Source organism: Zea mays, chromosome 4 (genome assembly GCF_902167145.1).
Source record: "Zea mays cultivar B73 chromosome 4, Zm-B73-REFERENCE-NAM-5.0, whole genome shotgun sequence".
Classification (NCBI taxonomy): domain Eukaryota; kingdom Viridiplantae; phylum Streptophyta; class Magnoliopsida; order Poales; family Poaceae; genus Zea; species Zea mays.
Window position 1 is genome coordinate 184,312,518 of NC_050099.1, and position 12,382 is coordinate 184,324,899.

Here is a 12,382-nt window from a genome sequence, read left to right on the forward strand (position 1 = left end):
CCGCGCAACAACGTCGCAGCGGGCACCGGCCTTGATGGCCCAACTTCCAGTGTTCGGCAGCAATGAGGATATCACGAGATTAAGGCTGCGACGACGAGGGAGGTAGTATAGTGCAGACGCGAAATGATTGCAGCACCATCGAGCTTTCTCTCTTTGTCATGGCGATAGAACTTTCGTGTTGGCTCGGTGGCTTCTCAACCTCGCGCGATTCCTTGAAAACTATCAGGGGGCCGGTGGGCAGAGCTATCGATATATATATATATGTCGAAACCTGATAGCTGCATGGCTGCGTGCAGTCTGTTGCAACAACCCCAATGAATCGGCCGGATATCCCGTGGTTGCACAACGAATTTTGACCCGCTATTTGCACGGAGTTGGCTTCGATCATGGAAAAGCTTTTGTGTCCGTTACGAACGACGGAGGGATACGAGTTGCTGATGTCGTAGTGACACAATATACGACTTGAATAATAAAGAAAAAAATACACTATGTGAAGAGGACGAGGACGACGTTGGCTGAAAAGGCCATCCGCTTCACGACCGAGGTGAGGCTTTACCTTTTTTTCCTTGTTTTGTTTGTTTTCTTTTGTTTCTCTATTTTCTGTTTTTATATTTTAATGCCAAATTTAAATATGGGTTGGGATTTCGGTTATAATTTAAGTGCACAAACAAACATCGGCATGATGCAAAGCAATTTTTTTTATTTACTTATTTATTTAGATAAATACTTCTAGATGTACCATTAATGAAAGGAATATTCACTCAAACAAATAAATAGATAATCTTTGTTTTTGTTTTGCATTTTTTTTAATATGGATTACTATATAAAATTCAAATCCGAATCAAAATTTAATATTACCATTTATCTATTTTAAGAAAACGAATTTAAAAAAAAATAAGGAAATCCTTATTAAGAATACATTTTTATTTGGATTGTTTGGAGAATATTACTAAACCAAAAATAGGATTTTTTTGTGTGTTACATTAACTAGCCCAATGGCGTATTCATCCACTAATTGTACTCTAACACCCTCTCGTGCGAATACAATGCCCTTGACATCAGGGAAACATCATTTGTGGTTTAAAAGGGGATCTATTGTATTGAATTCTTTATATTCCAACTTTTTAACAACTATATGGTCGAAAAAACATGACTTACAACCTTAACCTATGTTTGGACAGTTCTCTCACGCAATTTGGCTAAATTTTCCATGGTCTTTATTTTATTTTGAGAAACGATGTGGCAAATTGATGTGTGGTGTTTTACTTGAGTGGACATAAACACTGTCTAAGTATGCCTTGAATAGAGAGGATTATAGGAAACCTGTTATCACAAAAGGTCATTAGCTAGCCCACTAACGTATTCATCCACTAGTTGTACTCTAATACCCTCTGATGCGAATACAATGCCCTCAATATTATAGAAACATTTTTTTAGTTTTAAAGGTGATCTATTGTTTTGAATAGTTTATATTCCAACTTTTTAGCAACTGTATGGTGGAAGAAAGGTGCCTTACAAACATAACCTATGTTTGAACAGATCTCTCACGCAATTTGGCTAAATGTCCAATGGTCTTTATTTTATTTTGAGAAACGATGTGGCATATTGTTGTGTGGTGTTTTACTTGAGTGGACATAAACACCGTCTAGGTATGCCTTGAATACAAGGGATTATAGGAAACCTGGTTTCACAAAAGGTCATTAGCTAGCCCAATGATGTGTTCATCCACTAGTTGTACTCTAATACCCTCTCGTGCGAATACAATGCCCTTGGCATCAGGTAAACGTCATTTGTGGTTTAAAAGGTGATCTATTATATTGAATTCTTTGTATTCCAACTTTTTAGCATCTGTATGGTGGAAAAAAGGTGTCTTACAACCTTAACCTATGTTCAGACAGTTCTCTCACGCAATTTGGCTAAATTTCCCATGGTCCTTATTTTATTTTGAGAAACGATGTGGCATATTGATGTGTGGTGTTTTACTTGAGTGGACATAAACACCGTCTAGGTATGCCTTGAATAGATGGGATTATAGAAAATCTGGTATCACAAAAGGTCGTTAGCTAGCCCAATGACCTGTTTATCCACTAGCTGTACTCTAATACCCTCTCGTGCCAATACAATGCCCTTGACATCATGCAAAACGTCATTTGTGGCGTAAAAGGTGATCTATTGTATTGAATTCTTTATATTCCAACTTTTTAGCATTTGTATGGTGGAAAAAGGTGCCTTACAACCTTAACCTATGTTTGGACAGTTCTCTCACGCAATTTGGCTAAATTTTCCATGGTATTTATTTTATTTTGAGAAATTATGTGGCAAGTTGATGTCTGGTGTTTTACTTGAGTAGACATAAAACATCGTCTAAGTATGCCTTGAATAGAGGGGATTATAGAAAACCTGTTATCACAAAGTTCGTTAGCTAGCCCACTAATGTCTTCATCCACTAGTTGCACTCTAATACCCTCTCGTCTGAATACAATGCCCTCAATATTATCGAAACACTATTTTTAGTTTCAAAGGTGACCTATTGTTTTGAGTTCTTTATATTCCAACTTTTAGCAACTGTATGGTGGGAAAAGGTGCCTTACAACCTTAACTTATGTTTGGACAGATCTCTTACGCAATTTGGCTAAATTTCCCATTGTCTTTATCTTATTTTGAGAAACAATGTGGCATAATGATGTGTGTTGCTTTACTTGAGTGGACATAAACACCATCTAGGTATGCCTTGAATAGAGGGGATTATAGGAAACCTGGTATCACAAAAGGTCATTAGCTATCCAATACGTCTTTATCAACTAGTTGTACTCTAATACCTTCTCGTGCGAATACAATGCCCTTGACATCAGGGAAACATTATTTTTAGTTTAAAAGGTGATCTATTGTTTTGAATTCTTTATATTGCTACTTTTTAGCAACTGTATGGTGGAAAAAAGGTGCCTGACAACCCTAACCTATGTTTGGAAAGTTCTCTCACGCAATTTAGCTAAATTTTCCATGGTCTTTATTTTATTTTGAGAAATGATGTGGCAAATTGATGTGTGGTGTTTTACTTCAGTGGACATAAACACCGTCCAAGTATGCCTTGAATAGAGGGGATTATAGGAAACCTATTATCACAAAAGGTCATTAGCTGGCCCACTAACGTCTTCATCCACTAGTTGTACTTTAATACCCTCTCGTGCGAATACAATGCCATCAATATAATAGAAACATTATTTTTAGTTTCAAATGTGATCTATTGTTTTGAATTATTTATATTCCAACTTTTTAGCAACTGTATGGTGGAAAAAGGTGCCTTACAACAATAACCTATGTTTGGATTGATCTCTCCTGCAATTTGGCTAAATTTTCTGTTGGTCACTTGTTCTTAAATGTTTTGAATCAAGAACAAGGCAACACACTTGTTAAAGGTCATGGACCTTCGTCCCCCGAAGCATTATCTCCTCTTGGATATAATGATCTTTAGACGTAGGTCATGAAGGACATGCCTTCATCATTCATGAGAATAAGAGTACATAGAGATAATGAATGTAATTCATGGCTCATACACATATGTATTTCATAATGCACACATGAACATTAACAGAATTTACATTACATGGATACCTTCGGCTTGTTCGAAGGTGTTGATGTGAGAGCGATTACAATTCAGCGTGAACAATACAATGGTACTGTTCACCTATTTACAGGCACGGGACGCAGCCCGGGTAAAAGTACATTTGTGTCCTTAACATTTACTCACAATTATAAAATAAATAATTAGGAACTAGCTAGTCTTTTCCTCTTCGGCTCAGCACCATGCTTGGTCTTCGTCACCATTTTAAGCCGAGGTTGTTATTCTTCGGCTATAGCTTCAGTGTTCATTCTTATCATCCTCGTGCTATACCTTCGTCTTGTATACCTTCGCCATAGGAGAAGACTCCCATCATGAACCGAATCTCCCTGTAGGAATCAATATTATGCTAGAAGCAAATGGTTAGTCATGTTTTTGAGGACCTTCGGAAGAGGAAGGCCCCCAACAGTAGCCACTCTACAGTATTAGTTTGTTTCTTTGTAACAAATTTAGACTGCAATATGAACGAAGGCCTTTAGCCGAAGGTCCGAAAAACATCTTCCCTTCGCTAGAATAGCGAATCGTTCTGAACTGTGGGACCCACCGAGCGGTGGAGCTCTGAGTATATATATAGAGGCATGTGGTGTGAATGTTTTGCGTGCCATCTAGCTGTTTGTGTTGTGATTGCCATTTTAGCCTTCTTCTTTTGCGAGCACGATTGTTTTTTGAGCTTCGGCTTTTGCTGCGATCATCATCAAATGGCTGAGGATAAGAGGATTGTAGACCCCACAACTGTTGGTTTTTACGTAGCAATGGAAAAGACCAACGTTGAAAAAATCACCAATGAGATGCTGCTAGGCTATCTAGGGATTCCAGCGACAGTGATAGCTTTGATGTGGAGAGTGGAAATGAAGATGCCGAAGACCGGCCGTGGAGGCCGAGCCATGTTGTTTTTGGAAAGTCCAGTGTTAAACAAGGACAAATTGAAGGGATGAAGGGAAAATATTTTCACGATATATCCATTGTGAGGGCTGGAGGAGAAAACACGGTTCCTCTTCCAGAAGCAGATGAAGTAGTGGTGTTTAAAAGCTTCATGAAGGCTGGGCTTCATTTTCCAATGCACAAGATGCTAGTTTAAGTACTGAAGACGTTCGAAATATACCTTCATCAACTTAGTCCCGAAGCTTTGATTAAAGTGAGGGTTTTCATTTGGGCTATGAGGAGCCAAGGGCTAGAGCCAGATGCTAGGTGCTTCTGTAATATACATGAATTATCTTACCAGACAAAGGCAACTCGGAAGGAGCAATACCATAACAACTTCGGGTGCTATAGCTTCGTGCCCTGCTCTGAGGCAAGTTATCTCGCGCCAACATTTCGGAAGAAATGGTCGGGTTCTTGGATGAAGCAATGGTTCTATGTAAAGAATTATCTGAGCGAGAGGGAGGATGTGAGGGGCATTATTCATCGTCCCATATGGTCACACTTCGGCATTAGAAGGTCGTTGATTGCAATTGGAAATGAGGTGCAAGCACGCCTAATGGCTTTCAACACTGTGTGTACTTACATCGGTACCATGGATTTGGTATAGGAACACATTTCTTACAAGGTATGGCCTCTTGTGAATGAGTGGGAGATGCCGAAGGAAACTACTGTTGGCTCTAGACAAGGTGGTTTGGTTTATCTTAGATATACCTTCCAGTATAGAAGCCAGTTTGACGAACCAAATGGCGATTGGCTAGATGCTGTTGAGGCAACCAGTGATGAGCTGCTGGGAGCCTACACGAAGGCAGTGGACAAGGCCATGATCGTTGCCTTCGGTGCTCGAGGAAAAAGGAGACTAAATAGAGTTTTAGATGTGATCAGGTTTGTTTATCCTGACTATTGTTTTCCTGCTCGAAAGCAAGGAGGGAAGAGAAAAATTGCCACTTCGACCTCTTTTGGTGCGCCGAAGTCGAAGAGAGACAAGGTCCTGACCTATAGGCCGAAGATGCAATCTTTAGAAAAGACAGTTGTGGTGCCCACGATAGAGGAGGTGAAGTTTATTGAGAGTGCTGAAGCTATTTCTGCAATGCCAACCGTAGCTACGGAAACAGTTCCTGCCATGCTAGCCGAAGCTAGTGCTGATGCGGTAGAAGATCCAGAAACAAGGAAAACAACAAAAGAATAGCCAAAGCTGTTGAGCCCTCTAGTAGTGGCAGAGTTGTTGAAGCTATCAACTACTGCAACAACAACCCCAAGGAAGAGGAGGATGGCTAGTGTTTTGGATGCTGTTTTGGAATTGATGAAAACACCAACTCCTGCTTCTGCCGAAGATTCTGGTAAGAAAATTGGAGATGCAAGGAAAGTGATTACTGCCAACGCTGCTTCTATTCATGCTGAAGCATGACCTTTGGGAGCTACGCCAGTAAAGCTGATAGGAGAGAGCCTTCCAGAAAAGCCCACATTACCTGCTCCCGAAGCACCTTCGGAGAGTGATATGGAATATATTGTTCGACACGCTTCGGGAAAGTAGTTATCATCAAATTGTCGAAGTGCAACATTATGCCAAGGACTTGAAATACCCTCGAGGGTCCTTGGTATACGGAGGAAATGATGAAGATGACTTCCTCTACTATGTGAGAGACAATAAAGAGATTAATGTTTTCCGCGAGATGATGGACAACATGGACTATCCAAAACATGAGCTTGGTCTGTCTACGATTATGAAGGATCAGCTTGTTGATAGCCTCGCCTACAACAACTTGAAGGTTTATACATTTTGGCTTTGCATTTGGTATTTTTTGTTACTGTGAACTATTTTTGTGGTAATTCTTACTATTATTATTTGTCCATTCTTTGTCTGGCAGGGTCTAATTTTTAGTAAGGCTCTAAAAGCTCAAAAAGATGCAGAGGATGTAAGCTACCAGATGGCAATTGGAAACCTTTGATCGAAGGTTATAACTTTGAGGAACGAAGCTCTTGAAAAGATAAGATTCTACTATCTTTGGTTGAAAGGATAAAATCCAGCGAAGCTAAACTGTCCACTCAAGCAGAACTGCATAGATCTAAAGTACAAGAATTAGAAAAGAAACTTGGCGAAGCAACTAAAAATTTCAATGTGGAGTTAACAAAACGTGAAATATCTAATGTTGAACGCTTATGAGTACAGAAAAATGTCGAAGAGCTTCGTCAAGCTAAAGAGGAGTGCTACAATGTTGCTATATAATGTGCTAAGAATTTGAAGAATAGCTTTTCTAAAGTTGGTGCATTTTCCTCAGAACAGAATTTTATCCGCGGTGATCCTGATGTGGTTATTCGGTGGATTAACGGTGAAACTGAAGCTTTTAAGGAGATTCTTAGTGACAGAGGGGATTTCTGTACCTTTGCCAGTGCCTGTGGGGGTCCTGGAAAAGGTCGTCTGCGAACATGCCAAGGCTGTGGTTTAGCCAGGATTTTCACTCTTAGCCAACGATATTAAAAACCCTTCAATTGGAGCCACTGCACTAGGTGGAAAATTTTATTCCGAAGTATGGCTGAAGGGTGGCCGAGAGATAGCTGACAAAGCTATTAGAAAGAAAGAGAAAGAATCTCATGATGCCTTGGAAGAGGCCAGAAGAGTTGAAGAAGCCACTGAATGTGCCAGTCTTATAGGTATACCTTTCATGATTTAGCTTCGTAAATTATTTTAGCTTCAGTAGTAATAGACACTTATATCGTGGTACATCCAAGCTTTCTCCCCCTCCAGAGCCATACGACCCTGAAGCTGATCCATCTGTGATGGAGGCGCTCGATGTAATTAGGATTGCTAACGAGGTCGCTGACGAAGCTGTCAACAAACTACTGAACAAAGCTGCCGATAAAGTTTTAAAGGAGGATGACTAGAGCTTATTTATTAAGACTTTAGATTCTCTGTATATAATTTTTCTTTTGTAAGCAACACTTATCAACTATCTGTATATTTAATGATGTAATATATTTCTTTATGAGGCGTGAAAACTTCGTACGTAGCGTTTTTTGAGCCGTAGGCGAAAAAACACCTTCCCTTCTTTGCACGTTTCATAAAGAAAGAAAGAAATTCCCCTTCTTTGCTGAAGCAATTCTAAAGCTCTTACCATAGATGTTGCATAAGAATACCATTGTCGAAGGCATAATCTTCGTATGACAGTACCTCTGTCATAAGCATGGGTCTTGCTTTATTGATGCGTTCTTTCATGACTCTTTGCCGAAGCTGGACTTAACTTCATGGGTCAGCCGGTATGTTAGAAGGAGTAATTTTCCATTTTTACTGTTTGTGTTGGTGCAAAATGATGTATGATGCGATGCCATGCAATATGATGTGATGGTATGATGCAAATGACGTTGACGCACAAAACATAAAATAAGACTTTGCATCCCCTTAGGAACGACTTTGGAGTCTCTTCACCTTTTACTTAGGTGGTATTTCAGCTCTGCGTTCCCTTAGGATCGACTTTGGAGCTAAGCTCTGCATCCCCTTAGGAACAACTTTGGAGCTTCTTCACCTTTTACTTAGGTGGTATTTTTGTTCTGCATTCCCTTAGGGACGACTTTGGAGCTTCTTCACCTTTTACTTAGGTGGTATTTTAGCTCTGCATTCCCTTATGAATGACTTTGGAGCTTCATCACCCTTTCTGTTACACTCGATGGTGTAACCCCAGATTCATTACATTAGGCCGAAGGTTGAACCTTCTTATATTGCCTTTCGAAGAAAAAAAATACAAAGATAGAATAGTAACGAGTACATTAAGCATGAAAATCTTTTGTTTGAGGCCATGTATTGCTTCAGTAAATATGTCTTGACTCAGGCACAGGAAATACAATGAAAATCTTCTGTTTGATGTACTCTAATACCCTCTCGTGCGAATACAATGCCCTTGACATCAGGGAAACATCATTTTTAGTTTAAAAGGTGATATATTGTTTTGAATTCTTTGTATTCCAACTTTTTAGCAACTGTTTGGTGGAACAAAGGTGTGTTACAACCTTAACCTATGTTTGGATAGTTCTCTCACATAATTTGGCAAAATTTCCCATGGTCTTTATTTTATTTTGAGAAACGATGTGGCATAATGATGTGCGGTGTTTTACTTGAGTGGAAATAAACAACATCTAGGTATGCCTTGAATAGAGGAGATTATAGGAAACCTGGTATCACAAAAGGTAATTAACTAGCCTAATAAAGTTTTCATCCACTAGTTGTACTCTAATACCCTCTCGTGCGAATACAATGCCCTCAATATCATAGAAACACTATTTTTAGTTTCAAAGGTGATCTATTGTTTTGAATTCTTTATATTCCAACTTTTTAGCAACTGTATGGTTGAAAAAAGATGGCTTTTAACCTTAACCTTTGTTTGGACAAATGTCTCACGCAATTTGGCTAAATTTCCCATGGCCTTTATTTTATTTTGACAAACTATGTGGCATAATGATGTATGGTGTTTTAATTGAGTGGAAATAAACACCATCTAGGTATGCCTTCAATAGAGGGGATTATAGGAAACCTAGTATCAGAAAAAGTCATTAGATAGCCCAATAACGTCTTCATCCACTAGTTGTACTCTAATACCCTCTCGTGCGAATACAGTGCCCTCAATATCATAGAAACGTCATTTGTGATTTAAAAGGTGATCTTAGCAACTGTATGGTGGGGAAAATGTGCCTTACAACATTAACCTATGTTTGGACAATTCTCTCACTCAATTTGGCTAAATTTTCCATGGTCTTTGTTTTATTTTGAGAAACGATGTGGCATATTGATGTGTGTTGTTTTACTTGAGTGAACATAAACACCGTCTAGGTATGCCTTGAATAAGGGGGATTATAGGAAACCTAGTATCACAAAAGGTCATTAGCTATCCTAATAACATCTTCATCCACTAGTTGTGCTCTAATACCCTCTCGTGCGAATACAATGCCCTTGACATCGAGGAAACGTCATTTGTGGTTTAAAAGGTGATCTATTGTTTTAAATTCTTTATATTCCAACTTTTTAGCTACTGTATGTTGGAAAAAATGTGCCTTACAACCTTAACCTATGTTTGGACAGTTCACTCACGCAATTTGGCTAAATTTTCTGTGGTCTTTAAGAGAAACGATGTGGCATAATGATGTGTGGTTTTTTACTTGAGTGGACATAAACAACGTCTAGGTATGCCTTGAATAGACGGGATTAAAGGAAACCTGGTATCACAAACGGTCATTAGCTAGCCCAATAACGTCTTCATCCACTAGTTGTACTCTAATACCCTTTCGTGGGAATACAATGTCGTTAATATCATAGAAACACTATTTTTAGTTTCAAAGGTGATATATTATTTTGAATTCTTTAAATTCCAACTTTTCAGCAACTGTATGGTGGAAAAAGGTGCCTTTTAACTTTAACCAATGTTTGGACAGTTGTCTCACGCAATTTGGCTAAATTTCCCATGGTCTTTATTTTATTTTGAGAAACAATGTGGCATAATGATGTATTATGTTTTACTTGAGTGCAAATAAACACCATCTAGGTATGCTTTGAATAGAGGGGATTATACGAAACCTGGTATCACAAAAAGTCATTAGCTTGCCCAATAACGTCTTCATCCACTAGTTATACTCTAATACCCGCTCGTGCGAATACAGTGCCCTCAATATCATAGAAACATTATTTTTAGTTTCAAAGATGATCTATTGTTTTGAATTCTTTATATTCCAACTTTTTAGCAACTATATGGTGGAAAAATGGTGCCTTTTAACCTTAACCATTGTTTGGACAGTTGTCTCACTCAATTTGGTTAAATTTTCCATGGTCTTTGTTTTATGTTAAGAAACGAAGTGGCATAATGATGTATTTTACTTGAGTGGAAATAAACAACATCTAGGTATGCCTTGAATAGAGGGGATTATAGGAAACCTGGTATCACAAAAAATCATTAGCTAACCCAATAACATCTTCATCCACTAGTTTTACTCAATACCCTCTCGTGCGAATACAATGCCCTTGATATTGGGGAAACATCATTTGTGGTTTAAAAGGTGATCTATTGTTTTAAATTCTTTATATTCCAAGTTTTTAGCAACTGTATGGTGGAAAAAGGTGCCTTACAACCTTAACCTATGTTTGACAGTTCACTCACTCAATTTGGCTAAATTTTCTATGGTCTTTATTTTATTTTGAGAAACATTGTGGCATAATGATGTGTGGTGTTTTACTTGAGTGGACATAAACACCATCTAGGTATGCTTTGAATAGAGGGGATTATAGGAAACCTGGTATCACAAAAGGTCATTAGCTAGCCCAATAATGTCTTCATCCACTAGTTGTACTCTAATACCCTCTCGTGCGAATACAATGCCCCAAATATATAGAAACACTATTTTTAGTTTCAAAGGTGATCTATTGTTTTGAATTCTTTATATTCCAACTTTTTAGCAACTTTATGGTGGAAAAAGGTGCCTTTTAATCTTAACCTATGTTTAGACAGTTGTCTCACGCAATTTGAGTAAATTTCCCATGGTCTTTATTTTATTTTGAGAAACGATGTGGCATAATGATGTATGTTGTTTTACTTGAGTGGAAATAAACACCATCTATGTATGCCTTGAATAGAGGGGATTATAGGAACCTGGTATCACAAAAAGTCATTACCTAGCCCAATAAAGTCTTCATCTACTAGTTGTACTCTAATACACTCTCGTGCGAATACATTGCCCTCAATATCCTAGAAACGTCATTTATGGTTTAAAAGGTGATCTATTGTTTTGAATTCTTTGTATTCCAACTTTTTAGCAACTGTATGGTGGGAAAAATATGCCTTACAACCTTAACCTATGTTTGGACAATTCTCTCACTCAATTTGGCTAAATTTTCCATGGTCTTTGTATTATTTTGAGAAAGGATGTGGCATATTGATGTGTGGTGTTTTACTTGAGTGGACATAAACACCGTCTAGATATGCCTTGAATAGTGGGGATTATAGGAAACCTGGTATCACAAAAGGAAATTAGCTGGCCCAATAACATCTTCATCCACTAGTTGTACTCTAATACCCTCTCGAGCGAATACAATGCCCTTAACATTAGGGAAACATCATTTTTAGTTTAAAAGGTGATCTATTGTTTTGAATTCTTTATATTCCTACTTTTAGCAACTGTATGGTGGAAAAAGGTGCCTTACAACCTTAACCAACGTTTGGACAGTTTTCTCACGCAATTTGGCTAAATTCTCCATGGTCTTTATTTTATTTTGAGGAACGATGTGGCATATTGATGTGTGATGTTTTGCTTGAGTGGACATAAACATCATCTAGGTATGCCTTGAAAGTGGGGATTATAGGAAACCTGGTATCACAAAAGGTCATTAGCTAGCCCAATGACGTCTTCATCCACTAGTTGTACTCTAATACCCTCTCGTGCGAATACAATGCTCTTGACATCATGGAAACATCATTTGTGGTTTAAAAGGTGATCTATTGTATTGAATTCTTTATATTCCAACTTTTTAGTAACTGTATAGTGCAAAAAAGGTGCCTTACAACCTTAACCTATGTTTGGGCAGTTCTCTCACGCAATTTGGCTAAATTTTCCATAGTCTTTATTTTATTTTTATAAACGATGTGGCAAATTGATGTGTGGTGTTTTACTTGAGTGGACATAAACATCGTCTAGGTATGCCTTGAATATAGGGGATAGGAAACCTGGTATCACAAAAGGTCATTAGCTAGCCCAATAATGTCTTCATCCGTTATTGGGCTTGCTAATGACCTTTTGTGATACCAGGTTTCCTATAATCCCTTCTATTCAAGGCATATTTAGATGGTGTTTATGTCCACTTAAGTAAAACAC